Consider the following 27,803-nt stretch of genomic DNA (forward strand, 5'->3'; position numbering starts at 1 on the left):
TCAGTGACCTCATGGAGAAGGTCGCTGAAGCAAACATTCGCTTTCCGTACCTGTCCATCATCATAGACTCCTTGTTAGGGGGATGAACAGATGAAGAGGTCTCTGCTAGCTCTTTTTTGGTGGCTGCTGCTACCACCATGGCATCAACGGGCACACCCTTAGAAAGGAATTGCTTATCCTGGGGGCTGTAATAAATTTACTAGGTCTCCTCGGAGTTGATTCCACTGTGTCTGGAGCTGACCAAGCCTTACGAGCCACTACGGACATAAGTGGGTCGAAAGGCAGAGAAACCCAGGAGGTGGAAGTTTGGGAACCAAAAGCATCCAGGAATACATACTCATCCTTGGTAGGGGGTTCCAGTTGCCCCTCTGCCTAAGCATTTCCAGGATGTTCAAGCAGGAAACATCTTCAGAGGGGGATCTCAGGGACCCTTCCGATTCATCTAAGTCTGTATCAGAAGTGACAGACTCAGGGGAGTCAATGTCCTTCCTCTTGCACTTCCTCTTCTGAAGGGGCTCCTCTGAGTGATCAGGGGAGGCCTCGGAAGAAGAGGAAACACCCAATTGGGTGTCCTGGAGCCTTGGTTCCCCACGCTTGGGGTATGGAGAAGGAGCAGAGGTTGGCACAGGTACTACAGGGGACAGAGCTGGTGGGGCCGGTAGTGGAGTTGACTTGGGGGACAGCACACTCCACATGACATCAAAGGCATCCCTGTTTTGAGGCAGAGAAAGCTCTGGTTCTGAAGAAATAGGAATCTTTCTCCGCGCCAGGTGGATGGCTCCGAGGCCGATGTTGGAGCTGAGCTCACCTGCACCGATGCTCCGAGAGGGAGAACGTGGTAGAACAAGGGTCCGATGCCACTCGCCCCCTCGGAGCCGACGAGGGAACCTTGGCATCCAGATCCCTCGATGGAAGGTACCATTGAGGTAATCGGAGCCAACGTCAGAACCGAAGGGGATATGGTTATCGGAGCCGATGGTTCCACTACTCGAACTCCAACAAACTCCATATCCGAACTCATTGGAGTCAGAGGAGGAACATCAAGTGAAGTGGATGGAGCCAATACCTGTTGAGGAGGGCTGGACAATAATTTAGTTAGTGCCTGCAACTTTAGCAACCTACTGACTACTCACTGCAGATCATGATCCAACAGCCTAGAGGATCAAGAGGAGTGAGAGGATCGGTGGCTACGCTCACTTGGAAGTAATGGAGACCGAGGAGCCAAATGCACCGACTCTAGGGAAGGGGACCTCAGCCTCTTGTGGCTCTGCAACGGCTCCGAAGCATCCAATGGAGCAGACAACAAGGTTGTCTTGTCGGTGCCAGCCGGAACTGACTTAGAAGGTAAATCCTGCACAGGCTCCGAGGGTGGACCCAACAGCTTAGTGGATTTTGGGGATTTCACTGGCTGTGAACTCTTTGCCGGTGAATCTTGGAGTTTTAACAGACCCCTAAGAATCAGTTTGTTCTTACGGTCCTGCAGGACTCTTGGACTAAAAGCATGGCAAATAGAACAAGAGTCCTGCAGGGGAACAGCACCCAAACATTAGACGCAACTAGTGTGCCCATCTGTCAGAGACATTTTCTGACAGCATGAGTCACACTTCCTGAATCCAGAAACCTTAGCTTCCTTAGACATGACTGTACCAAAAAAGGGAAGACTAAGTAGGTAAATACAGACAAAAAAACAGTACTACATTAGACAAAACACACCAGTACTATCTATAAAGGAAATCTAAGATGTAATATACTTAAATATTATTTTATATATATATATATATATATATATATATATATATATATATATATATATATATATATATATATATATATTTTTTTTTTTTACAATAAGGGAAAAAAGAAGTAGGAGAGCCTCTAAGTTAAATGGTTAACCTAAGGATGGGGGAGGGGTGGAAAACTCTCTAACTCAGACGAGTTCTGTCATAAAAGGTAAAGACTATAGAAAATATAACTACAACACGTATAACTAACTCTAAAATAGAAAGGATACTAGAAAATTTTAAATTCTAAGGAAAGTTTACACAAAAAGTTAAATATACGAGCCTGAGCCAGAAAAAAGACACCCTCGCAGCTGAAGCGGCAAATGAGATCTGGGTAGCTATCGCTAGGCATTATGGTATAAGGGGTAGCCTCAAGCCAGTAAACTGCTCTCGAGCTATTGAAGATGGCCGAGTTAGAGCCAAGGATCGGCACCGATCCCAAACAGCAAGAATGAAGGTGAGATAGACAACTTAACATCTCCTCTTCACTATTATCAGGTAGGTTTACCTCCATTAAGTCATGCGCCCGTTGTCCGACGTGCATTGCAATTAACCATGCTGACTCATATAGGTTTGAATGGCTATAATGCGAATGCATTATGCCATTCAAACACATGGGCAGATTTTGAAAATGGTTTTCCTCAGAAGTCTTTCGTAATTCGCCCTGTCGAGTCGCGCAAATGGACGATCGCACATACCATTTCCAAACAAATGGAGGTAAACCTATCAGGTATATTAACAACTGTACCTGTGCTATTATTTACTCAAAAAGCAATAGAAGTTGTTTATGTAAGCACAATATGGGTATGGAAACTGTCATCCACATTACTTACCATGAGTTACTAGACAATCTAAAATACTTCCTAGCTGGAATCACCTCAAAATTTTGTCTTATTCTTGTAATTTCTTAGACTTTTCTCCAACTGCTGAAGTAGAACAGGTAAGTGCTAAGAATTCTAACTTCAGATTCGTTTTTCACTCCAGAAAGGTATTATTTTGCTCCTAAATGACATACATGCATGTTATTCTACTTAACCATCAATGATAAACTATTGGGTCTGGCAGTGTTTAAGGAAATGAGTCATCGTCCATCTTAAGATAGGGTTGCCACCTTTTCAAATGCCCAAAGTGGAACTTTTTTGTAGAAATGTGAGATTTTGCAGAACAAAACATTCCCACGGCTAGTGCAAGGAACAGAACTTCATTTTTTTGCTAAAATAAAAGCTTATTTTTGTAGCATTGCATTGCTTATGCTTTTTCATATAATATTTGTGTGTTTCAGATACAAATAACTGTTTTATGCAACTATTAAAGAAAAGTTAAGAAATATATTTTGTCTAAAAATCTCAGGACATTTGTCATTTTTTAGTTTTTTTTTTTTGCAGGACACAACTGCCCAAAGTGGGACTGTCCCTCGCAAAGAAGGACAGGTGGTAACCCTATCTTAAAGCTGTGCATATTATCCATTATGTCTAAATGTAAATGTTCAAACATCTTGTCTAACTGGGCTATGGAAAGAGAAAGTAAAGTACATCTTGGTCAAAAAATTCAGGATCCTTGTCATGCAAGTTATGACAGTGCCTACCCACAAAAAGTGGACAAAATCAGATATCTGTCTACTAATGGCCTAAATATAACATGCAATACTTTTGCTAAATGGCATTTATTCTACATAGTATATCTTACACCTCATTTAAAATTCTTGAGACCATAAACTGGGTAAAATACTTTATTCCAAAATGTATTAATAAATTATATCTTAATGCTGTTAGTTGTTGCTTTAAATTTGATTTGTCAGCATTAGATCTTGATTATATGCAGTGGTCATGAAGTAAAGTGCAACTGATCTAGGAAATGTACATTATGAATGAAAATATCCATTAAAAGAAAATATTGCCTTTCAGAAAACTTTCATTATGGGATTGCCAAGAATATTAACAATGCAGTTAGAATAATGGTTTTATTAGGTTTAGCCTCCTTTTTGAAATCCTGGAAACAATTTACAGTTCTCAAGCCTTATTAATAGAATTCATAGGGTCAGTGAAGACAAGAGCTGAAGCCCATCTTGTATTACTTTTTATTTTTAATTATTTCTTTTTTTTATTTCAGTTTATTGAGACATATAAGGTGTGAATCTTCTTTATCGTGTATATCAAGAATTTTAAAAGATATTTGCACATGCAAACGTTTGGTGTTGCCTGACCCAGTCGGCAGCTTTGTCTTGTAATCTGGCAAACCCCCTTCTAACATTCTAAATAAAAGACTCTTCTGCCTGAAGGACGCCACCCTGTGAAACAGTATCCATTTCCAAGTTTTCCTGAAGTCTGACCTGAAATTTGCTAAGGCAGACCCCCTTCTAACATTCTAAATAAAAGACTCTTCTGCCTGAAGGACGCCACCCTGTGAAACAGTACCCATTTCCAAGTTTTCCTGAAGTCTGACCTGAAATTTGCTAAGGCAGACCCCCTTCTAACATTCTAAATAAAAGACTCTTCTGTCTGAAGGATGCCACCCTGTGAAACAATACCCATTTCCAAGTTTTCCTGAAGTCTGACCTGAAATTTGCTAAGGTTATTTCCTATACTGTACTGAACTGCTGTGTACTGAATGCTGTTGACCTGGGTCTAAAGGCACCTTTAGTCTGTCCCCCCATAGTAATTTGGCTCCCTCCATGTAATCATTTAAACTAGTGTTGCCCCAAGCATACTGTAACATTATTTCTTAACCTAACAAACTCCTGTAAATCATACTCATAACCAATATACTACAGCTAAAAAATTACCCTGTCTGAATAGTCTATGTATAAAACAAAACTAGAATTAATTTATAGCATAAAACCTTCAGTTAAAGCTTAACCACTAACATTACGTGCATACCTAGCCTAAGGGAACACTCAGAGTCAGTGTTTGCCCTGCTCCATTCGCCCTCACTGTGCTCGGGCTCACTCTGCTCCCCCCCCCCCCGCTCCGTTCGCCCAAACTGTGCTCGGGCTCACTCCACTTCCCCCTTGCCCCCAATTTCCACCTGCCCCCACTACCTCTAAATGTATAGGTGTATTACCACACCCCTGCTACAATATCCAATCATCTTCCCCCGACGTACGCTCACCTCCCTTTTTTCACATCCTATCAGCTTGCATCTACCATATTTTCTCCTCCCACTCTATTATCTCTAAGTGACCATCAGATCTTATCCTGTTGTGTCAAATTTACAAGATCCATACTATAATACTCCTTCTTTCATAATGTTACATTACTCTCTACTACCCATTCTACTGGCCATCTACACACTCACCTTGTATGAAAACCAGCTGCTTATTGATTATCAGTACCCAAAAGGCCACACCACTGCCCCAACTGAAAAGCACCCCACCCTCAGCCATACTAATAACAATGGGACCAATTCATCTCCTTGTTCACTATTTCTGCATACTAACCCCCGGCATGTTAGTTCTAGAGATAAACAATATTACAAACTTTTAAACAAACTCCTGAAGCTTATCACTAAGTATAGTCCTAGCCTTCTACTTGGTGGTGACATTCACCCCAACCCTGGCCCATCCACGTCTGATATATACACCCCTTCTACCTATAACCAAAACCACAAAACTAAAATTAGTAGACCAACTAACTCTCTCCTGGTCTGTCATCTCAATATTAGGAGCATCAATAACAAAGTACATGACCTGCATGCACTCCTAGCTGTCCACTCCCCTGAGATTCTCTGTCTATCTGAGACCTGGTTAAAACCTAACACAACTGACAACAAAGTGTTACCACCTGGGTATAACATACACAGACTGGATCGTGTTTCCAGGAAGGGGGATGGGGTAGCTATACTCTACAAATATGAGTTGAATGTAACCTTAGATGTCATTCAACCACCTCAAATTAATAACTCCGAAATTCTTGCCACTAAATTGCAACTTAACAAAACTAAATGCATCAACATCATCTGTATGTATAGTCCCCCTGGCAATAATATAACCACACTCGAAGACAGCCTACACTGGCTATCATGTCATTACCAACAAGAGACCCTATTACTTGGAGACTTTAGCATAGACTGGGGCACCTGTTCTTCAGATTCCCCTTCTACCCACATTAACCTTTATGCATTTACGCAAATCATAACTACCCCTACCAGGCTAAGTAAACCCAAGCATAAAGAAAGCATACTCCACTGGATACTCATAAATAGTAACCCTCAACTGTACACTACTGGTACCCTCCCTGATAACCTAAGTGACCACCTTCTCACTTACATAGTCAAGCAAAAAGCCATCAATCCCTTACTCAGAAAAGTCAGAAACAAGAAAGACTTTGACCCTGCCAAATTCCAACTGGAACTTAACTCCTGCAACTGGTCTAGGTTAAAACACCTCCCCTTAGAAGAAGCAGTTGCATATTTGAACAACAAATTTCTTGAAATCCTTGACTTGCATGCACCAGCCCGCTCAAAGTGAACAAAGACAAAAACTGCACCTTGGCTGTCAAAAGAATCCAGACTAAAAATTAACAATAGAAACAAAATCTGGGATTTGTGGTGCTCCACTAAACACCCACATGATCATCTTAAATACAGGCAAGCTAGGAATACAACTAAAAAATTCATTTTAAAAGATAAAAAACAATATTATAGTAATCTACAGATAGCAAACCAGAACAACCCTCAGAAGTTCTGGGCCGTTCTAAATAATCTTCTTCATCCTGGATAAATGTCTACCCCTATCCCCGCTGCTACCAGTGATAAATTGCCTGAAGTTATTTCAGACAGTTTTAACCATTTCTTCACTGAGACAATCCAAGCCCTAGATAGCCAATTACCTCCCAGCCCCCCTGCCCCTGATAGTCTCACTCCTATAAACCTACCCTCGTTCAGCTTCCAACCAGTGTCCACATCACTTATCTGTGTGTTGATCAAAAAATTAAAACCCACCACCCTCTCCGCTGACCAACTTCCTGCCAAGTACCTTCAAAAATCAGCGGAGGCCATTGCCTACCCAGTTTCCATATTAATTAATCGTACCCAAGCATTTATACAACAAAGCCCTTGTAAGCCCCCCTGGTTTTTGTATAAATGTTTGGGTTAGTTTGCTACTTTGTCATGTCTGAGGAAGCAATGGTTTTACTGTGAAAGAGCTAATGTCTGCAATAAACTTTGGTTTGTTATTTGTGATAACGTTAAGTCTTGTGCCATTTATTTTGGAATAGTAGCTACCACCTTGCTTTGACTCACTCTTATGGACTTTTTGAGTGGATTTTTATTGCTGAGTGAGTCATTTACTATCCTTGCCCCATATATTGTGATTTTTAACATTAACAAATAAATGGCCTAGATCATGCCTGAAAAGGGTGTAGAGTCCTGTGCACTTACCCAATTAACAAATGTATAAATAAATAAATAAATTGTCATATTTCATTCCCAGACAAAAACTATCCTGTAAAAAGAGGATCAACCAATAGCCCTGTTTATATGTCAATGCAGTTAAAGTATAATTGAATTAATGTCCATATCAACTGAAAAAGATATTTAAGTGCATGTAAGCATAAAAGTTGACTTGCTTAAATGCTGATAATGCCCTGTATCAAGTTAACAAGTATGTTTTAAATAAGCTAGACTACAAAAAAGTGTGAACTGTTGCTTATGGATCAGGGTTCTGTTGCAATCTGAAAAATAATTCACAAAACAGCAATACTGGAAGTATGAATACTGCAAATATATTGGATGTGCAGTACCTTATTCTCCTTTCTCTGAAGTATAGCAATCTCAGAAATCCCTAGGAGGAGTAAACTTTCATAATTATCTCAGACACAAGAAATCCTCTTCTCTTAGGTTAGATTAACACATCCTACTAAGAAGTGGACAAACTGGAGAGTTTCTTACATAAGCTGGCTCAACTCCAATGAAACTGTATTAAAAGCAAACATGAGTAAACATATACAGAAACTATTTAAATGAATGAAATGATGGCCTGGGGTATTATCCTTAGGGTGTACTTAGTGATGATGGTCTGCTGACACTACTTTAATACATTATATTTGCATTCTGTTCTTTCTAGTCTATCAGGTATCAATGACTGATGAGAGCCTGTCCTTTCTTTCCTAGAAATCTGCTGTAAAACCTAGTAAAATGTATTTTAAAGATAAAGTGACAGGCTCTGTGATTAATATGACTCCTGAATTAGATGTTTATTGACAAAGGTTGTCATACTGGAGATGCTGGAAGAGGTAAACTAAAAATAGTTTAGCAACATGCTAAAGAAAAAGGAACAAAAATGCATGCTTAAAAGTAAGGGTGGGATTCCAAAGTCTTACTCCAAGCTGCACTAAGCTGCAATAGAGTGAGTATATTTTCTTGATAAGAAGTATGGTGTAACAATGCAAAGCAGCTTAGAGAGAAGCTTTTGGAATCCTAACCTAAACCAGAGTTCTATGCATAAGGATAGGCATATTTTTTATTAAATCAAGCCATTTCAGTGTTGTAAGCAGTAAAGAGCATTGATTAAGTTTAAAATTACCAATATTAAAGGTGCCTTATATATCCTTGCTTATTCAAAATGGCCTCTTGTATATATTTCAAAAGCAGTTTAAAAGAATGTATGAGAGAATATTATACTTGCTTTAAGTATAGAGTTGATGAGTTAACATTTTGCCTTTATGAAATGTAATGGGAGGTTTTCAGTTAATTTGGATTTTTTTTGAATGATGAATTTAAAGTATTTAAACTTCCTTGAAAAAAAGAGATACACATTTAATAGGTGTACCTCTATACCAAAAGGATAAGTAATATGCGTGAGAGCTTAAAAACCTTTAATTGAAATGGGTAATGCAATATCTGAATTTAAACTTTGACTTTTAAATGTTCAGCATTTATATCTGATGTCTTGTCAAAAGAAGTATTAATGGCAGATGCATATGAATTGAATGTTTTTAACCATGATAATTCATATATTTTTATTGAACCTGCAGATGCAGTTATTATTTTATTTTATTGTATTAGTATTTGTTAACCAGGGTAGAGCACTGATCATTATTGACTATTTACAGTCCCAGCTTGAGTGTAAAAATATACACATGAGGTAAGATGAAAAATTCCAATGTTAAACACTATCATGTACATTAAGAAAGCATTGTGGTACAGGACACAATGTAGTGCTACATTTAGACTGCTAACCCAGTAATGAATGTTTTCAGTTTAACCAAATTAAATAGTCAGACTGTTAATACGCATTAAAGCAGTATTCAAAGCCTACCATTCAAATTTCAAATTTAAGATAGTAGTGATAATCTAGTGAGGAAAGAAAAGGCTAGAGAACAGCCAAGAGGAGTGAGACAGATAAATGAGACTTAACTGATTATGGAGTATGTGATTAAAACTGTTTGGACATCTGTTGGTGGGTAGTTTTGATTGATATGGTCAAATTGTACAGTGGTGCTTTTTTTTAAGATGGGTGTTTTTTTTTTTTTTTTGAGTTGGGACTGAAACGGGGTATTTGAGCTAAAGCCTTTTTGGTCTGGTAGGGATTGTCAAAGTTTTGGTCTAATATAGGAAAAGCTGTGGTTGGTGCAATTAAGTTTTACTGTGGGTGTGAAAAGTAAGGGGGCTTGAGTATGCTTCCTTTCTAAGGTTTACATGGATGTTTTTGGAATGAGTTTGGGTGCATTCAGCCCAATAAAGCTAAACTCCAGTAACTATAAACATGCTATGGTTAGCATTTTTCTGACATCATCAATACAGCATAAGTAGATTGCTTGGCTATACTTTAGAAACACAGAGCTTAAAATCAAACGTGATGTCCATAAGCATTAGTGTACCTGCAAAATATCCAAAATAACAGCTAAACCAAAAGGTAAAAAGTACACAAAGATAAGCCATTCAGTAAAAACAGCAAGAAAGGAAAAAAGACCCAGCCAAACCATACTGACTTAAAAAGTAAAAAGTCATGAGTATTCTGAAGCCATGTAGCTAAACCAGTGATATGTCCTTAAGGGGTAATTTGCGTATACCCCATCTATATTTACACACACACACACACACACACACACACACATATATATATATATATATATATATATATATATATATATATATATATATATATATATATATATAAATATAGGTTTGATTGACTCTGTTCCAGAATCCAAATCTGAAAAGTGTAATTTAAAAAACATAAAAAACATTATATTATATACTTTTTGCATGTTGTCAATTCCCCTTCTCCAAACCTTCATTTGGGGGGGGGGCTTTTCCCCACAATCCCCTAAATTATGTTTACCAATTCCATGGTCACCCCAAACTGTAGAAAAAATGAAAAAATTGACAAATCATATGAAAGTGCAAACTTGATCACACAATGCAGCACATCAGAGTTAAACGATCTATGACCTTCATCTTTTGATAAAAAGATAAATGATCAAATAAGCACCAATAAAGTATAGGTGTGATATATATATATATATATATATATATATATATATATATATATATATATATATACATACATATAATATAAGCAATATAAATACACATATTTATAGAGAGGGGGTAGGCAACCGGTTATTCTAAAAAAATCCTTGTGTACTTGCTCAAGGTGCATACTTCAGAGCACACAAATAGATGCTTTCATTTTTAAAATAGTAGATGATGTAAAAGGTCTGTTTAGAGGTTCAGAGAGTTTGTTTAGTGATTACATTCAGCAGACAATGTACACTATATCATGATGTATGCTTACAAGACTTTAGATAGCTACCATTAATTTCTTTTTAGATTGCATTCCTCCTAATTGCTGTTGTTAGTCAATGGTGTTACGGCCTAAAGACAATAGCAAATTTTAAGTGTATTGCCCAGTTTATATCTCATTTGGCAATACTTATTTCTAGGTCACTATTGTAACTGATAAGTCTGTGTTTGATTCTCACACTGATATATTAATTTTACATAGGTGCCTGGCAGTTCTTTTGTTTTTATAGGTTCATAGGTAGGTACTAGGCTATTGGCCCTAGGGCCTATATAAGCCTAGCCAAAAAGGTACCCTGGCTTTCACCACCCAAGAAAATGATTTTCCTGTGCCCCTGTCGAGCAGAGCCACAGAGATGATCCCTGGGGTGAAGTTCCCATTTCCCATCCAATCATCAAGACTATTCTTGAAAAGTACTAATGGGGAGCTTTGTTTGATAGAGGCAGGTAGTTTGTTGCAGAGTATTGGAAGCCTCTGGGAGAGGAATCTATCCCTCCACCATGTTCTGTTTATTGTAGTGACAAGGTTTAGGTCCCTAGAATGTGTAGCTTGGAGGGATTGGGATTTCTTTAAGTGGAGCATGTCCAACATCTCTGGGTTTGACATAGCTTTGTATGTTAGGCAGATATCACCTCTGAGTAGGCGATATGCGATGACGTAAAGCTGGATTTTTTGAGACGGTCAGCGTAGGGCATCTGTTTGAGGCTGGTAATCCTCTTTGTGAGGTATTTCTGCAGCCTTTCCAGTTGTTGTAAATAGATGTCTTGTGAGGTACATACCAAAAGGGGAATTGTACTCTATAACGGAGCTAATGAGTGATGAGTAGAGGGGAACAATGACCTCTTTTTTCCTGATTGAGAAACCTTTTGTGATGAGGTGTGGCACGTAGAAGGATTTCCTGACTACTGTGGCGATGTGATTATCAAAGGAGAGACTACAGTCCACCTGTGTTCCAAGGTCTCTTATCACACTTTCGGTGTTAAGTAGACTACCACCTATGTGGTAGCTCATTGGTACAAAGTTTTTACCAAAGTGGATGACAATGCACTTTTTGGCATTGAGCTTGAGGCTTTGACACCAGGCATCTGTCTCAGTAAGGCCCTTTTGTAGTATGTCCACATCATTAGGAGTTTCGATTATGGCTCCTAGCTTGCAGTCATCTGTGAACTTTATTAGCCAAAGACCTTCTGTGTTAGCCTGTACTTCAGAAAAGTAGATACCAAACAGGAGAATACCCAGGACTGAACCCTGTGGTACTCCACTTGTCACTGGTCTGAAGTCTGATTTGGAGTCTGCTACTTTCACAATGTGGGTTCTGTCAGTGAGCTAGTTGGCAACCCATCTTGTTACATAGGGATTTATACCTAGTTTAGTGAGTTTATCTGTAATTCCAGAGTGGGGGATGGTGTCAAAAGCCTTGGCAAGATCTAGATAGGATGTGTGAACCACCTTACCCTCGTCTACGGCTTTGGTGTCTGCTTCAAAGAAGTCTATCAGGTTTAGGAGACATGATCTGCCTTTTACAAACCCGAACTGGGTGGGTTCCAGAGTTTGGAGATTACCAATGCCTTTGTTATAAGTTCCATGATGATATGTTCCATGGCCTTGCAGACCAGGCTCATTAGGCTAATGGGGTGGTAGTTCCCAGGGTTCGTGGTGGCTCCCCCTTTGTAGAGTGGGATAACTGTCACTATGTGCCATTCAGTGGGCACAAAGCCTGAGGTGAGGCTATGACTGACCGTGATGCTTAGGTGGGGTGCCAGTTCATTCTGTAGTTCATGTAGAACGCAGCCTGGGATGTTGTCAGATCTCATGGATGCTGTGTTCTTGGTTTTGGAGAGTGTTGTTTTTACCTGTGCAGCCATGATTACAGGAACTTTGCATTCATCCGGTATAGACATGGGCCCTTTAGGGGGTGAGAGAGGGGTAAAGTTAGCACTGAACCTATCTGCCAGGATGTTGGCAATATCAGCTGGTTCTGTAATTTTCATGCCGTTGTGCTGTAACTCAGAGCAGATCTGAGTATTGCCATTGAGATTCTTGACATAGCTATAGAATGCTTTGTGGTTGTCTTTAGAATCAGTGGTGATTTTGTTTTCGTAACTAGCTTTGGAGGATTTTATGAGGGATCTCAGCTTCTTACTGAGGCTGACCATGGAGTTCCTCCAATCATGGGATTTTACTCTTTTTTGCAACAGTTTCTTTCGTTTGTTGTAGAGTTTGTTTATGGCAGGGGACCACCAGATTGGCTTCCTTTGTTTGGAGGATAGCATCTTGATTCTGTTAAGGATAGCATGATCCATGCACTTGTGTGAGTGCTTATAAAGTGCATTTGTGTAGGATTCAGCAGTCGTACTTCTATTGTCCGTCTGCATGGGTGTCTTGAAATTTGCCACTTCTGCCTTAAGAAGCATGAAGTTGGCTTTGGAGAATTTTTTTACGGTGGTTTCCCTAATGGGGGGTGGGGGCGGGATGTGAATATCTGGGGTGATTAGCTTGTGGTCGGATCTGACCAACGAGGAATTGACCTCTGGTGTGGAACACCGGTCGCCCATGTTGGTAATGACCAGGTCTAGGATATTGCTGCCCCTGGTCTAGTGGGGGTGTGGATAAGTTGATCCAAGGAGTTGGAATTTATGAATTCCAGAAAACGTTGAGTAAAAGAGTTGGTACATGAGTAGTTTTCCCAGTTAATGATGAGGTAGTTGAAATCTCCCATTATTAGGGTGTTGGGTTTTACCCTAATATTTTCCAATGTATCAAGAAATGAGGAGTGGGAATCCTGGGGCGTGGTGGGGGATCTGTAGCAAGTTACAATTTGGATTGCGATCTTGCCCAGAGTTAGTTTCACTTGGATAATCTCAGATGCATTATGCTGAGCAACTAGCCTGGGGGTGTGAATACCCTTAATGAATATGGGCACGCCTCTGCCTTTAGTGTTTTGGTCCAGGTTAGGTGGCCGAAAGGTGTGGTATGAATTATAGCTGGTAATGCAGGGGTGCTCTCTGAAGCCTTGAACCAGGTCTCTGTCACTGCACAGATGTCGATGTTCTCCATTTTAAGGAGTGCCTCGAGTGAATGCATTTTTGAGGTTTAGACTTCTAGCATTGAGTAGCTTTACCCTCAGATTTTGCTTGCTTGTACCTGTAACAGTGGTGAATTTGTCATTTGAACCTTGCCTAAAAAAGTCACAATAGGGGTGGCAAGAGCCTTATCCAGTATCCAGAATCCCAAGGGCGACAGGTGCAGGCCATCTCTGGCAAAGCATCATGGTCTGTCGATCATATCATCCCAGACAGACAGATACTGGATCCCCTTATAATGACACCAGAAGCTTAGCCAATTGTTGAATTCAATCATTTTGTCCTTGTACTGTGGTATCATTCTGGGTGATGGCAGGATGCTACTCAGGTCTAGGGTCATACCTGCCTGGGCTACAAGGTCGGAGAGCTCCTCCATGTCTCTTTTCATGTAGTCTGACAAAATTTGCCCATGCTTATAAAATTTCAACTACCGTTATACCTGCATAATTTCATAACCTGTGTATAAAGTGTTACAGGTTATCCTCTCTAGCAAGTACTACTTGTTTTTGTTTGTACTGTTTTCCTTACTTCTAAGCTGTGATTGCAAATATTAAATTTTATTTTTAAACTTACTAAATCTGTATTATTAATGCTGCAGTTACCAATAGCTTTAAAAGTTTAGCAAGTAATTTGAACATTATACCTCAATGCATTAATGTGAATATACTATAATGCCATTAGGTGATAAAATCAATATATAATTGGGACTCCTTTCATCACCTTTCTGTTGACATTTTTAGAGTACCAAATGTCTAAAGAGTATCGACTTTCATTGTTTTGGAAAGCTAAGTTTGTTTTCCTTATTTATTTCTTAATTAGGTATACATCCCAACTCTTTTCTTATCCCAGTCCCTTGTACTAAATATTTCTCCAATCTGCATTTCTTTTCTTTTAATTTCAATGTCACTTCTCTGATTGGAAACCCAGAATATTTGCTTACTTCTCACAAGTAGAATGCCAAGACACTAAATCAGCACAATCATTTCTCACATTATATAAAACTGTATGTATAATTTCTGCACTGTTTTATATCTGAAATTTGGCAATGTGGTACTAATTACTGCTGGATATAAAGTGACTTAGTAACCTGCTGCTAAATATTTCCTTAACATAGTTCTGCTTCTAGCAGATCCAGCATTAATGGTATTAGTAAAGCTACTGCTAACATTTCTAGCCTGGCATCCTGCCCAGTCCTATCACAACTAAATGTCTATTGCTGGTCTGAGAACTAGCTGCTGTATTGCATATCTGCCTATGTCTCTGCCTTATTTCTTTTGAAAGCCACTATAGTTCGGATAGATAGTTCAGCTTTTATGTAGTCACCTTTTGCCACTCAGTGTTAGCTAGTTTTTGCTATAGCTGAACACTATCCTGTTGGGTTCATTCCCCTACCATACCCCAAATTTCCACACCCTCCCACTTACACTAGATTTAAAGTCAGTCATCTCTACCCACTATCAAAACAACCAATCACCACACATCATCTTACTTTCCTCACCCCTAATCCTTCAACCTAACCACAACTCCATCTCCACCCTAACAAATCACTCCCAGTTAAAACATCCAGTCATTAAAACAACATCCTCTCTCCACCCCTCACAAACTGCTCATACACTTCATCATTGTCTTAATCTCCTCTCATCATACATATTTACCCCTTCTATCAGCTGTCTGCCATCTCGACAACTATCCATCTGTCCTATCTATGCCATAATTTGACAAATGTTCACTTTTGAAATCTTTTTATATCTCTGCTATCTACATAAACCACACAATCTACTTCTATCTCCCCCATATCCAGTAACTTCCTCTGTACTCTGACTCACAACCAGATGCACTTCTTTCATACTCTCAGTACACACAGAAATATTTATTTCTTCTATTCATACGTTGCACTGTTAGTCCATTCACTACATCTGTTCTTAACTCCTGTCCTAATCTTCAGCACCCTACATCCCCACTTTCCTTCTGTCTTTCTCTTATTTGACCAGTGACTAGTCGTGTCTCACTATTAATAATGTTTATCTTTCACCTGCTTATACTCATACCATGGCGACTGTTAGCATGCTCCGTATCACTGCAACACAATCTTTATATCAACTACCTACAATCCCCTGCCATACTGTCAGACTGCCGGATCATCACTCACCTATTCCTATTTCCCCTGTAGCTGCATACCTATTCAACACTCCCTTCATTCACTTATTCTAAAGTACCCACCTTACTGCAAACTCCATATTCCAAAAATCAGCCATAAATAACAGGAAAAACAAGTGCCCAGTGTACTACTTTCATCCTCATTGCAAATTAAATTTATGTTGGGGCATCCAGCCAAAACCACCATACCACACTGAAAACACTCTCACAGACTCCAATAATCTATTATCAGCTAAGCTCCCAAGCCAAATAATACCAAATGACCTCCCCCTCTGTAACATACCTCTCCTCTGTATACTCAATAAGAGTTCTGAACTCCTTGCTTGGATATACCAATGTACTGCAAACATCACAGTAATAACTGAAACTTGGTTAAAACAAGATGTAGAGGATGAAAACAATATTCCACCAAGATATAATATACTCAGTCTGGAAAGGAAAAAAAAAGGGGTGGAGAACCGATAATCTATCAAAATGGACTGCAGCTCTCCTTCTCTGTCCATCCATCCCTTCTCAACCCTCCCTAGGCAATAATGTCAGAATCGTATTATCTTTACTCAGGGTTAACAACCACAAAAACATATGGATACTAGGTATTTATATACCCTCCAAGTAACAATATCCCAACTGCTGAAGAGTTCTTCCACTGGGCCTCATAAACGATCAAACAAGAAACTATCATGCTAGGGGAATTTTAACATTGACTGGTAAACAGTAAACAAGGACACCTCAAACAGTGCTATAATTCTATTTGGCATCTCAGGTCAACTCTCCCCCTACCAAATACAATAAAAATACAACACACAATTCCACTATTGTCTGGATTCCGATTAACTCCCTTAGTATTACTTCAAGTGGATCCCCCACTAATACCCAAAGTGAGCACAGAACTACCTTCATTATCAGAAATCATTCTAACATACATAAACCGCATCGGTATAATCAATTAAGAAGCCTATCTAATTTAAAGAAAGGCATTTTTATCTCTAACTTAAAATTACTCAATTGGAAACCATTACGTACCATGCCTCTTTAAACTATGAAACACTTTACCTCTACAGATTAAACAAAACAACAGAAACAAACTCTTCAAATTCCAACTCAAACAGCACCTTGTTGCCTTTTAGTGTTGTCCCTGTTCTACACTAGATTAAACTTATTCTGACCAAACTTATCACAATTCTTATTCCCACATTCTACTCTCATTTGTACTCCTGTTGAAAATATGCTATATTACCATTTACCACACTGTAGCACCTGCCTCACATTCTCTTCCTCCTTCTTAATAACACCTTCCTTTGCATTCTGCTTGCTCTCTGCTAAATACAGCAATCTACTAACCTTCACACTTATACATGCATGTCAACCAACTTTACAAATCACCCAGCAACAATAACTAAACAGCCTTACACCTTATGAAATGCCTCTTCATTTTACCCAGATGAGATATGTTACTGATTCTGCACTGTACATAAATGTGTCTGAATTACGGAAATATTGTGATCTGTTGTGAAACTGCATTGCAATATCAATATATCTTTCTTGATACAATCTACTGTGATATTTCTGTATGTGAATCTGCTTGTGTTTTATATCTGTTGGAATTTTGTAATTTGTTGTATTTTTCACTCTGTATTTTTGTCAGCCACTGATTATCTGTGCATGTGTACTTCATATTGCCATAAGGAGTTTTTCCTCCCCTGGTATCCACTGAATGAGGGTTATTTTGTAAACCCATAAAGACCATCCTGGCTAACAAATGAAAACAATACAGTATAATATATATATATATATATATATATATATATATATATATATATATATATATATATATATGTATAGGAAAAATAGATTGATACAGATATAGATATATTGTATATGAAAGCCTAACTTTTCCTCGGCAACAGACATCATTGATCCACACATCATTGAATGCCACCCATTTACTGCAAAAAACATTGATCCAAAAAGATCCAAAACAAACAAACATGAAAGAGATGTTTTTGCCAGGAGCCAAGCCCACCTGCACTCCCAAGGGAGGCCTGTGCCCCCCAACCCTACCAATTATATATACTAATTCTGAGACTGCACTATAGTGTGGAAAAGGTATATTACCTGATACCCAGTGGACCATGATCTTTATGTTAAACAGCCAGCGCTTTGGAAACAGCTGATTTGCGATCAGCTGCACCAGCCCCCCTTCACCCATTGATGAAAACACTCATCAATGAAAGACTATCATCCTGTATAATGATAGTTTTTGATTGCCATTATTATTTGTTAATATGTGTCATTTCTTTATACATATTTACGTATGTTAAATTGAAGAAATGCTTACCAGACCCCTGCTAAAATTAGGTTTACATTGTAATCTGAATGGTGATTTTGATTACTTTGGATTAGTGCCCTATTAGATGTCTGTGACTCAAATATGTGTGCCTCAAAGCTGCAAAGAATTAGGTGTGACTTACAAAAAATAAGAGTGAGTTGCGAAAGTTACTGTTGCACATTAAATGTACCACCACTTCCGGTAAAAGCTGCGGTAAAAAGGGGTTGTTTACACAGTGCAGGAATTTTGAGTTCAGAGACACATAAGCCATAATGTGGAAAGGCCTCACTACTGGCTGATTTGCATTTCTTTGAATCACAGTTAACTATGCTGAATGCAGGTCAGCACTTTCCTGCAGTATTTAACACTGTCCAGCTATGCATTACATTAACATAGGCACACGCCATTCACGCTCCCACACATATACATACAGAAAAACACACATACCACATAGTCATTACTTCTTTCCTGAGTTGACAGAATGTCCCTGATGTTGCCTCTTATGTTTTCACAGCTCTAATAAATCATGGATGATTGCATTTAGCTATTATTCCCAGACATTACAGTTTCAGACTTCATATCCTTCAGTAATTACAAACTAATATTAAAACTGTTATCCTAGTGACTTTCTAAGTTTATAAGAGTAATACATGAAACCTGTCCCTTATAGTGTATTTTTGTCCCACCATTAATTTTGGCTTTGTCTAGATTTCTTGCCTTTTGAGGTTGAGAGGTAGGCTTAAATGTGCCTTTTTTCTCTTCCCTGTACATCATGAGATTTTGCAGGTATTGAGTAATACCCAATATCCTCTATGCTGTATTAAACCTACTGTTTTGGCATACAGTACTTAATTTTTAGCACTCTGACCACTTTTGCTAGCAGCCTACTGTAGTCTACTCTTCCCCCCCCGATCTCTTTCCCACTTTCTTGGCTGCTCTGTCTTTCTCAATTGTAATTTACACTTTTCACCACTAGTCTTTACCCTCCCGTACTTACTCCTAGCCTTTGCTGTTTTACCTGAGTTGTACTGCACCCCAACAGATTTCCCTTCCACTCTAATAGCTTTTACCTTTGCTTGTCTGCTTTGCCCAACGTTTTCCATCCTCATTTCAATATAACCTCTGCTGCTCTGACCTAGCAGTCCCTTTGAGCTTCCTCACTCCAGCTGCATTACACTGATTGGTTTTGGTTAGCCACCTTCCTTCTCCTTGGCTCTACCCCACTTCGTTAACCCTACGAGCTCATTCCGCTCCCCTACCATGCCCCCAATTTCCACCCACCTCCACTGCAACTACATTTATAGCCATAGCACCACTCCCACACCCAAAACATCCAATCACAATCTCATCAGCCCCACCCATACAATCCCCCCTCACTCCCCTTCGCAACCTCTGACTTTAGAACTAACTTGACTTATCGCATACCCACTCTATTCTCCACTCAACTACAATTTCCCCAATACCACAATATTTAAACACCATTATGCCTCTAAAACCTACCTCCTTTGTACTCCTTCTTCTCTTCCTACCCTACCTTCACCTTCTCACCAGTCTTCCAAATTCTAATCACTCTCCCTCTTTTCATATAACTTTCACATACCCCACATATTTTAAACACTCCACAACCACTATATCCCCTCATCTCTATTTCTTCAACAGCAACATCTTCTTCCCTTATAAACTCATTCCTGTTCACTGCCTCTCATCCCCAATTCCAAACAACATGACTATAACACAACACCCAACTTCCAAACAGGGCACTAAGCACTCTAAATACCTCTTCTCCCATATTCATCAACTTATTACCAACCTTTTGTCTGGTGACATTCACTCAAACCATGGTCCCTCTCCCTCTCTTCAATCAAGCCCATCCCTTCCCTCTCCACCCTCATCCTGCAAATCCCTTCTTTCCACTACACTGTATGCACAAAGCTTATGTAACAAAATTCCAGACTTCCATGCCTGGCTCCAGCATAATCACCCAGATATCCTATCCATTACTGAAACCTGGTTAAAGCCACACATAAAAGATCCTGAAATCACTCCCTCCAACTACAATATAATTAGAAATGACAGGACCCTCAAGAAAGGTGGTGGAATAGCTCGTCTCTAGTCCTCCTCCCTTGCAGTTACTCCCTTTACCAATCCCATACCCCAATTCGCCAATGCCAAACTAGCCCTGGTCCTCCTCCAGATGAATAGAAACAAACACATATGTATAGCCACTCTTTACATTCTGCAGGAGACAATATCCCTCTTCTTGAGGATATCCTCTCCTGGTTCTCCCCTAATATTACCAAAGAGACAATAATCATCAGTGACATTAATATTAACTAGACCAATATTCAATCTCCTATTTCCCCACACAACATAAACTTATACAACTTCTCACAACTAATAAACTCTACTACCAGGCCCTTGAAACACTACTCCTCTGATACTACTCTTGACTGTATTCTTTTTTCTCATCCCCAATACATCTCTGACAACGGTATCCTACCTGACACTCTTAGTGATCATCTTCCCTCTTTCACTCGTCACCTTCCCTCTTCGTTACAACAATCCCACACTTATATCTCCTCCCGCTCTCTCAAAGACTTCAACCCTGAAACCTTCTCTAGCTCTCTAAAACACACAAACTGGAGCCCTTTAAAACCCCTCTCCCTAGATAATGCAGTAGCCTACTTCAATACTACATTCATAGACCTGTTAAATATCCTTGCTCACTCCAGAACCAAAAGAATTAAAAGTAAAACCATCCCATGGTTAACCAAAGAAAGAAACTACAACCATCATGCATCGCCATGACATAGCCTGGAAACATTACCAGAAAAATAAAACCCATAGCACCCTGAATATATATAAGTTACTTCATAACAAAGTAAAAAAAAAAGTATTGTATCTGACCATAAATCCTACTTCTCCACACTTCAAAATAACCACAAGACCAACCCCAAAAATTCTGTAATGGTATCACCACCCTCCTTAATCCTGGCAAAAGAGGCAACCCCTGCCCTGACCCAAATGTCCCAGACTTCTCCTTAGCCACCCAATTTAACTCTTTCTTTATTGATTCTATAGCCAGGCTAACTACTTCCTTGCCCAACAAAGCCTTACTTCCACCTCCTCCTATCTCTCCCTCCCCCAACACTGCCACCTCCCAACCCTCTTCCTTCAGTATCAAACTCATTCCTATCTCCACCATAAAAAAACTCCTTCAGAAACTGAAACCATGCTCAAATTCCACTGATGAACTTTCTTCCTACTTCCTCAAAATTGATGTTGATGTCAGCACATTTATCATCTCCATTCTAATAAACCACTCAATCCAAGAAAACTACGTACCCCTACTCTGGAAAAAGACCTATATCATTCCCCTTTACAAAGGGGACAATAACAACAACATTCCCAACTTCTGGCCAATCGCTATCTTATCCCCTATCTCAAAAGTCCTAGAAAAGTGTATCCACCTTCAACTATTACCCTACCTCACAGACAACCACCTGCTTACCCCCACGCAACATGGTTTTAGACCTGGCCACAGTACCACAACTGCTCTCCACTCCTTCCTCAAAACCATCGACAAATCCCGGGATTCTGGCTGTCTAGTGTCCACCCTGCTTCTGGACTTATCCAAGGACTTTGACACTATCTCCCATAATCTTCTGCTATCTAAACTCTCTAAACTAAACCTATCCCACTCTTGTGTCACCTGGGTTTCTAGTTATCTCTCAGACAGACAACAAGCTGTCAAATGGAAAAAAGCCACCTCCTCCTTCCTTAATACACCTAGAGGCATACCCCAAGGTTCCTTTTTGGGTCCCCTACTGTTCAACATTTTCAGAAATGACTTCCACTAGAACATCCCTAATGCTAAACTTATTCAATACACAGATGACTCTACAATCATCTGCTCCATTGCTTCCACCTCCACTCTCTTAAAACTAACTAAGAATGCTTTTTCCTACACTGAACATTGGATGATAAATAACCACCTATCAAATTAAAATTATGTTATTTTCACCTTCAAAAAGTACCATTATAGACAAGAACTCATTCTTCATTACTAGTCAAAACAATACCTCTCTCGAGGTAGCATCCCATATAAAGCTTCTAGGAGTCCTTATGTAAGAACAGTTAACATTTTATACCCACCTACTAACCAATATAAAGAAAACCCACCAGAAACTAGGCATGATCTACTGCCATAACCGCTATATCTCTCCCAGTACTAAGCTTGTACTCTCTACCACCTACCTTATTCCTTCTCATCTATATGCTGCCCCACTTCTTACTAACCTTCAGTCTTCTCTAAAGACTAAACTATCCTCCTGTTACAACAAAGTTTCTAGGTTTGCTACCAGTTATAAATCCTCATCCAACCACTGCAATGCCCTACACAAACTAAATTGGCTCGAACTTACCAACTATTTTACGTACATTCAAATTACTCATGCCCATAAACTCATCTTTAATCCCTCCATCTGCCCTTCCCTTGCCTCCTCATTCAAAATGCCTCAACCCAACAGACTTCTAAGATGCAATAACCAGAATTTGCTTGAACTGCACAAGACTGCTCGTCCTCCAGGCAAACACCTACTATCCTTTTCCCTAGCTCACCTCTGGAACTCCCTGCCACATTTTATTCGTACTACACACAATCAGTCTACCTTTAAGACCCTGCTTCATTCCCATCTCAAAGCCCTCTGGGAATGTTCCTGCTCTCATCCCACATGGCTCATATCTTTCTTCCCCATTTGTCACACTCCTTTACTTCCCTCTTCTCTTCATCATACTGGCCTTCTCTGACTACCACCATCTTCATTCTTCTCATTCGCTCCTACTCTTACACTACTTTTTTCTTATTGTCCCACCTTTCTTACATTCAACAATTAACACCTCTTATCCCCCTACCCTACTTAAACTCTGCTAAGATTTCATGTAAAACTGTAATTTCAACCCTGTGATATTTCACACTGTAACAAATCTAACAGGAATATGCAGAAATGGATTTTCTTATATTAATTGACTTACTTATGTGCGTATGTGTGTAATTTGTCCTTATTCTTTTTTAAATGTATTTTAACTGCAGTTGTAGATATTTATCATGTTATATAATACCACCATTCTTTGACAGTATTACAAAAATGGAAATGCATTGTCTTCATATTATATTGTTGTTCATGGAGCTATTCTCCCCGGGACTCCATTGAAAATGGGCTCTTCTTGGCCCAATGGACTATCCCGGTAAACAAACTGTAAAATAAAATAAATATAAATTAAAAAACTTTGCTTCCCTAACTTGACATTTAGTGAAGTGGGTTAATGCTGCTGTTCTTTGTGTCAGGGGTGCAGGGTTTCAAACCCCTCCTCCATATTTTGTTTTTTTAAGATTTTATCCCTATGTTATCCCTGGTATCTAGTGATGGCACAGAAGATTAATATCTGAGGTGGGATGGTACAGGGTTTGAATCCTGTTTATGTCTTTAAAGCATGGTATTTAAAGAATTTATAGAGTGGCTCTCCCAACCCACATCATCTTTATTTTTTTTTTATAAGTACCCTTAATGCACTACATTATAGAGTTAAGCCTAGAGGCTAGTGTTCCACTGAACCACATATTTCCTTTTTTTATAAGTACCCTTAATGCTTGTAGTTATACAGCTGTCTCAGGGTCTAGTGTTCCTCTGACCCACATTGATAAGTGGCTTTATGGCACAATATATAGAGTATCCCTGGTGTCTAGTGCTACCCCCAACTTGTGTAATATTAATGAAGTACCCCTGGTATCTAATGCTACCCCAACTCATGCAATATTAATGAAGTACCCCTGGTGTCTAGTGCTCTCCCAACTCATGCAATATTAATGAAGGATCCCAGGTGTCTAGTGCTCTCCCAACTCATGCAATATTAATGAATTACCACCGGTGTGTAGTGCTCCTCCAGCTCATGCAATATTAATGAAGGATCCCTGGTGTCTAGTGCTCCCCCAACTCATGCAATATTAATGAAGTTCCCCTGGTGTCTAGTGCTCTCCCAACTCATGCAATATTAATGAAGTACCCCTAGTGTCTAGTGCTCTCCCAACTCATGCAATATTAATGAAGGATCCCTGGTGTCTAGTGCTCTCCCAACTCATGCAATATTAATGAATTACCACTGGTGTGTAGTGCTCCTCCAACTCACGCTATCGTAATTAAGTATCCCTGGTGTCTAGTACTCCCCTAACTCGTGCAATGTTAATGAGCTATCCCTGGTGTCTAGGGCTCCCCTAATACATGTAATATTGAAGAAGTGTCTCTACTGTTGTGCTCCTACCAACCCACGTCATATTAAACAAGTATCCCTGGTATCTAGGGCTCCCCCTGGCCTACATGATATTAAAGAGATTTCCCTGCTGCTTACTTTCCCCCAACAATGTTGAAGGAGTTTTTCATTGTTCACATGCATGCACCCCCAACATTACCTGTCCGCTAAACTCCCTGGTACTTACCTCTGCTGTGTTGGATGAAAACAGTCTTTTAGCTATGTTCATTAATATGAATGGCTAGGATCAGCCATAATAACTTATACCAGGCCATTCTCTGGGAGAGCATATGTCTAGTTATCATATTCTTCTTCCCAGAATGCCTCATTATTACCCCTTTTCACAGCTGCAGAGACAGCCCACCATGGTGTTGCACATGTTTGTGTTGCCTCACCTTGGTAGGGCTGCCTCTGAATCAGAAATAGTTACTGCAAAATGTACACCTTGTGTACACTTTGTGGTCTCTTTTCTGACATGGGCCTTATATATGTCAACTTCAAGAGCATTGTACATCAGAGAAAATGGACTACTATGACATACAACAATTTCAGACTTAGTGCATATTTTCCTGTAATAAAATTATGGACAGTCAGACATTCCTGAAATGGTGCTTTCTCTTCAAAGAATATTGCAAAATTCAAAATGCATGATATACACTTAGAAAGCCCACACTGTTCTCCATTCAGAAGATATGTCCTATTATTTATTTATTTATTTTATTAACAAACAAAGAATTTATCAACATCTGTTTACTGGGAAAGTCCAGTTGGATAATTTTATCCATTTAAAGCAGAGGCCTGGGGAGAAAAGCTCCACAAGTAAAACACCAGAAAATACACCATTATTAAAACAAGATAAGTACAATATCATGTAGCACTGAAACGTGATGACATGTTATAAGTGCAAGAGTTTATTACTCTTGAATAAAGTAAATGTCAGACTGGAAAACTCAAACGGGATAAGAAGGAGGAGAGGAAGAGAGGGGAGAGTGATAAAAGTATTTGTTAGTGGTAATAAATTATGCAAATATGGAAAGCAGGAAAACGAATGAGTGAAAGTAAGATTAAGAGCGAGGGAAATAAGAGATATAAAGTATATAGGTTTTAGAGGAGTAGGAGCTTAAATTTTAGCCAGAAAAGCAAGAAGTGCAAAGCTAGGAGTCAGAGAGGACTTCTTTAGGTTGCAGTTTAAATAAATTAATATAATGTACTGCTCTGATTGATGCAGGGATCATATTCCAGACTTTTGATACATAGTCTGAGTATAGACTGCGACTGCAGTTTTTCTAAAGTTTATTGATGTCAGGTAGATTTTTGTCAGAAGACTGAAGGTGACAATTCAGTAGTTAGTGGTAGAAAATTGTACTTCTAGCCAGGCAGGAAGTGGGATTAAACATAATTCTGTGTGTTAAGAGATCTTAGGTATAATTTAGTTGGTGGGATAATTCTAGCCAGATTTGAGTTTTAGTGCAGAACAGGGATGTGACTTGTATGCGCTGTAAATCTCGTTACTTTGTTGGAACACTGTTCTAGTTTAGATATTAGGGTGGCCTGGAGGTTACTCAAGATGGTGGAACCATATAATAGAGAGTAGGTATGTAGTGGCAAGAGTGACCCTACTGGATACAGTAAGGCATTTCTTGGCTCTATATAGTATCTTAGTTTTTTTAAACTTGTTTTTGTTATATATTGCTCTGTGTAGGTCATGTTTTAGGTTGTCATCTATTGTAATCCTAGCAGTTTTGAGTTATGTATGGGGCATAAATTCAATTGGTGCATTCTTTAGGGATCTTAAAGTTATTTTTCATTACTTTTCTCATGGGTAAGTGATTTAATCAAAGGAACTTGGTTTTCTTTGGATTGAGAAGAAGTTGGTGGTTGCAAAGCCAGTTTTCAATATGGTTGAAGGGATTTTGTGTAATCTTTTCCAAATTTTCTAGACTGTTTGAGAGACAGATTAGGGTGGAATCATTTGCATACTATACAAGGGATGTTTGTTGTATAGGAACATGAAAATTGTTTATAAATATATAAAATAGAAAAAGACGAAGGATAGAACCTTATGGTACACCTGTAATGATGGCTAAGTAAGTGGAAAGGGTAGAATTCCATTTGACTACCTGGTAGCAGATGCCCACTATGGAAAGTTTTAGTAGCAATTTTCTTATGAGACAGTGTTGAAAGCCTTTGATAAGTCTAGAAATTAGGGAAATACAAGTTTACTACAATCCCTGCCTTTATTTATGTTATCTGTAAAAGTTAGGATGGCAGTTGTACTATGGGCAAGTCTAAAACCATGTTGAGTATCAGTTAGTAATTGTTCCTTTAAGAGGTGCTGGAGTAGTTGCTCAGGGACACATTTTTCCAAACTTTTAGAGAGGTAAAAAGGTCACACAATCAAATCAATTAGTAAAAACTACAAGAAAAAACTTAGCTATGCTAGAATTTTCACTGTGTGATACCTTAAACCTCCTGTAATAGAAGCCCATGGGATATATCCAAATGAAAACTTAAGGACATCAAGTGCTTCACCTATATGGCTTCTGAATATCCATGGTGTTTTACTTTTACTTTTTAAGTCTTTGTGGATAAATTCAGGCCAATAAAGCCAAACACTACTAGCTGTGGATTTGCATGTTTCTGCCTTCTTGTGCTGACAAGGTCAAAATTTATCAGCGGTATGTGTATCCTGTTGTGACCATACTATACTCTGCTTTAAAAGTCTGTAATATTTAAGACATACCATAATAGCTAAAACATTCTGTAACTATGCTCATTTCTCACTCTAATGTCTCCTGCATCATACACATGTTCATCAGCAGGACTTTTTTTTCTTTTTTTTATAAATCTGTGGTGGTTCTGCAGGATGTGATTACTTCTGATGACGTGTGGATCTCCTGAGTCCTCCTTTCCATGATACCACAGTTATGTAGCATCAGCCGAGTATTTATACCCTCTAATACAAACTTACCAGCTGGTAGTTGGAGCAGCAGAAGAAAGAGATGCAGACTCAGCATTGCTTCTCACGGAGGATGGCTTAGCACAGTACTGGAAGGCACAGCTTCCTCTATGCTGGCATCATTCAGGAAACATTGTAGACAATTACTCATGAACATCTCATTAGGTGTGTCCACACTTCCTCCTTCAGTTGAGACACCCCCTCATAGCCTGCACTTTCATTTACTTTTAGCCACCATTTATTGCTCTGGGCTTCAGTGAGCATGTCATTTCCATGCCACCCCTGAAGAAGGATGGGTAGACATAGCCTCATCATTCCTCCTTCCCCCATTAGCTCTTACATGCGTTAGGGATACTAAAATGAAACCAGGCTGCTTAGGTCATAGTAAAAAAATATCCTTCTACACCAGCAGAGCCGACTTTGTCTAAAAGACTTGTAACTTTTG

This window comes from Protopterus annectens, chromosome 3.part0 (genome assembly GCF_019279795.1).
Source record: "Protopterus annectens isolate FY-2018-M chromosome 3.part0, PAN1.0, whole genome shotgun sequence".
Classification (NCBI taxonomy): Eukaryota; Metazoa; Chordata; order Ceratodontiformes; family Protopteridae; genus Protopterus; species Protopterus annectens.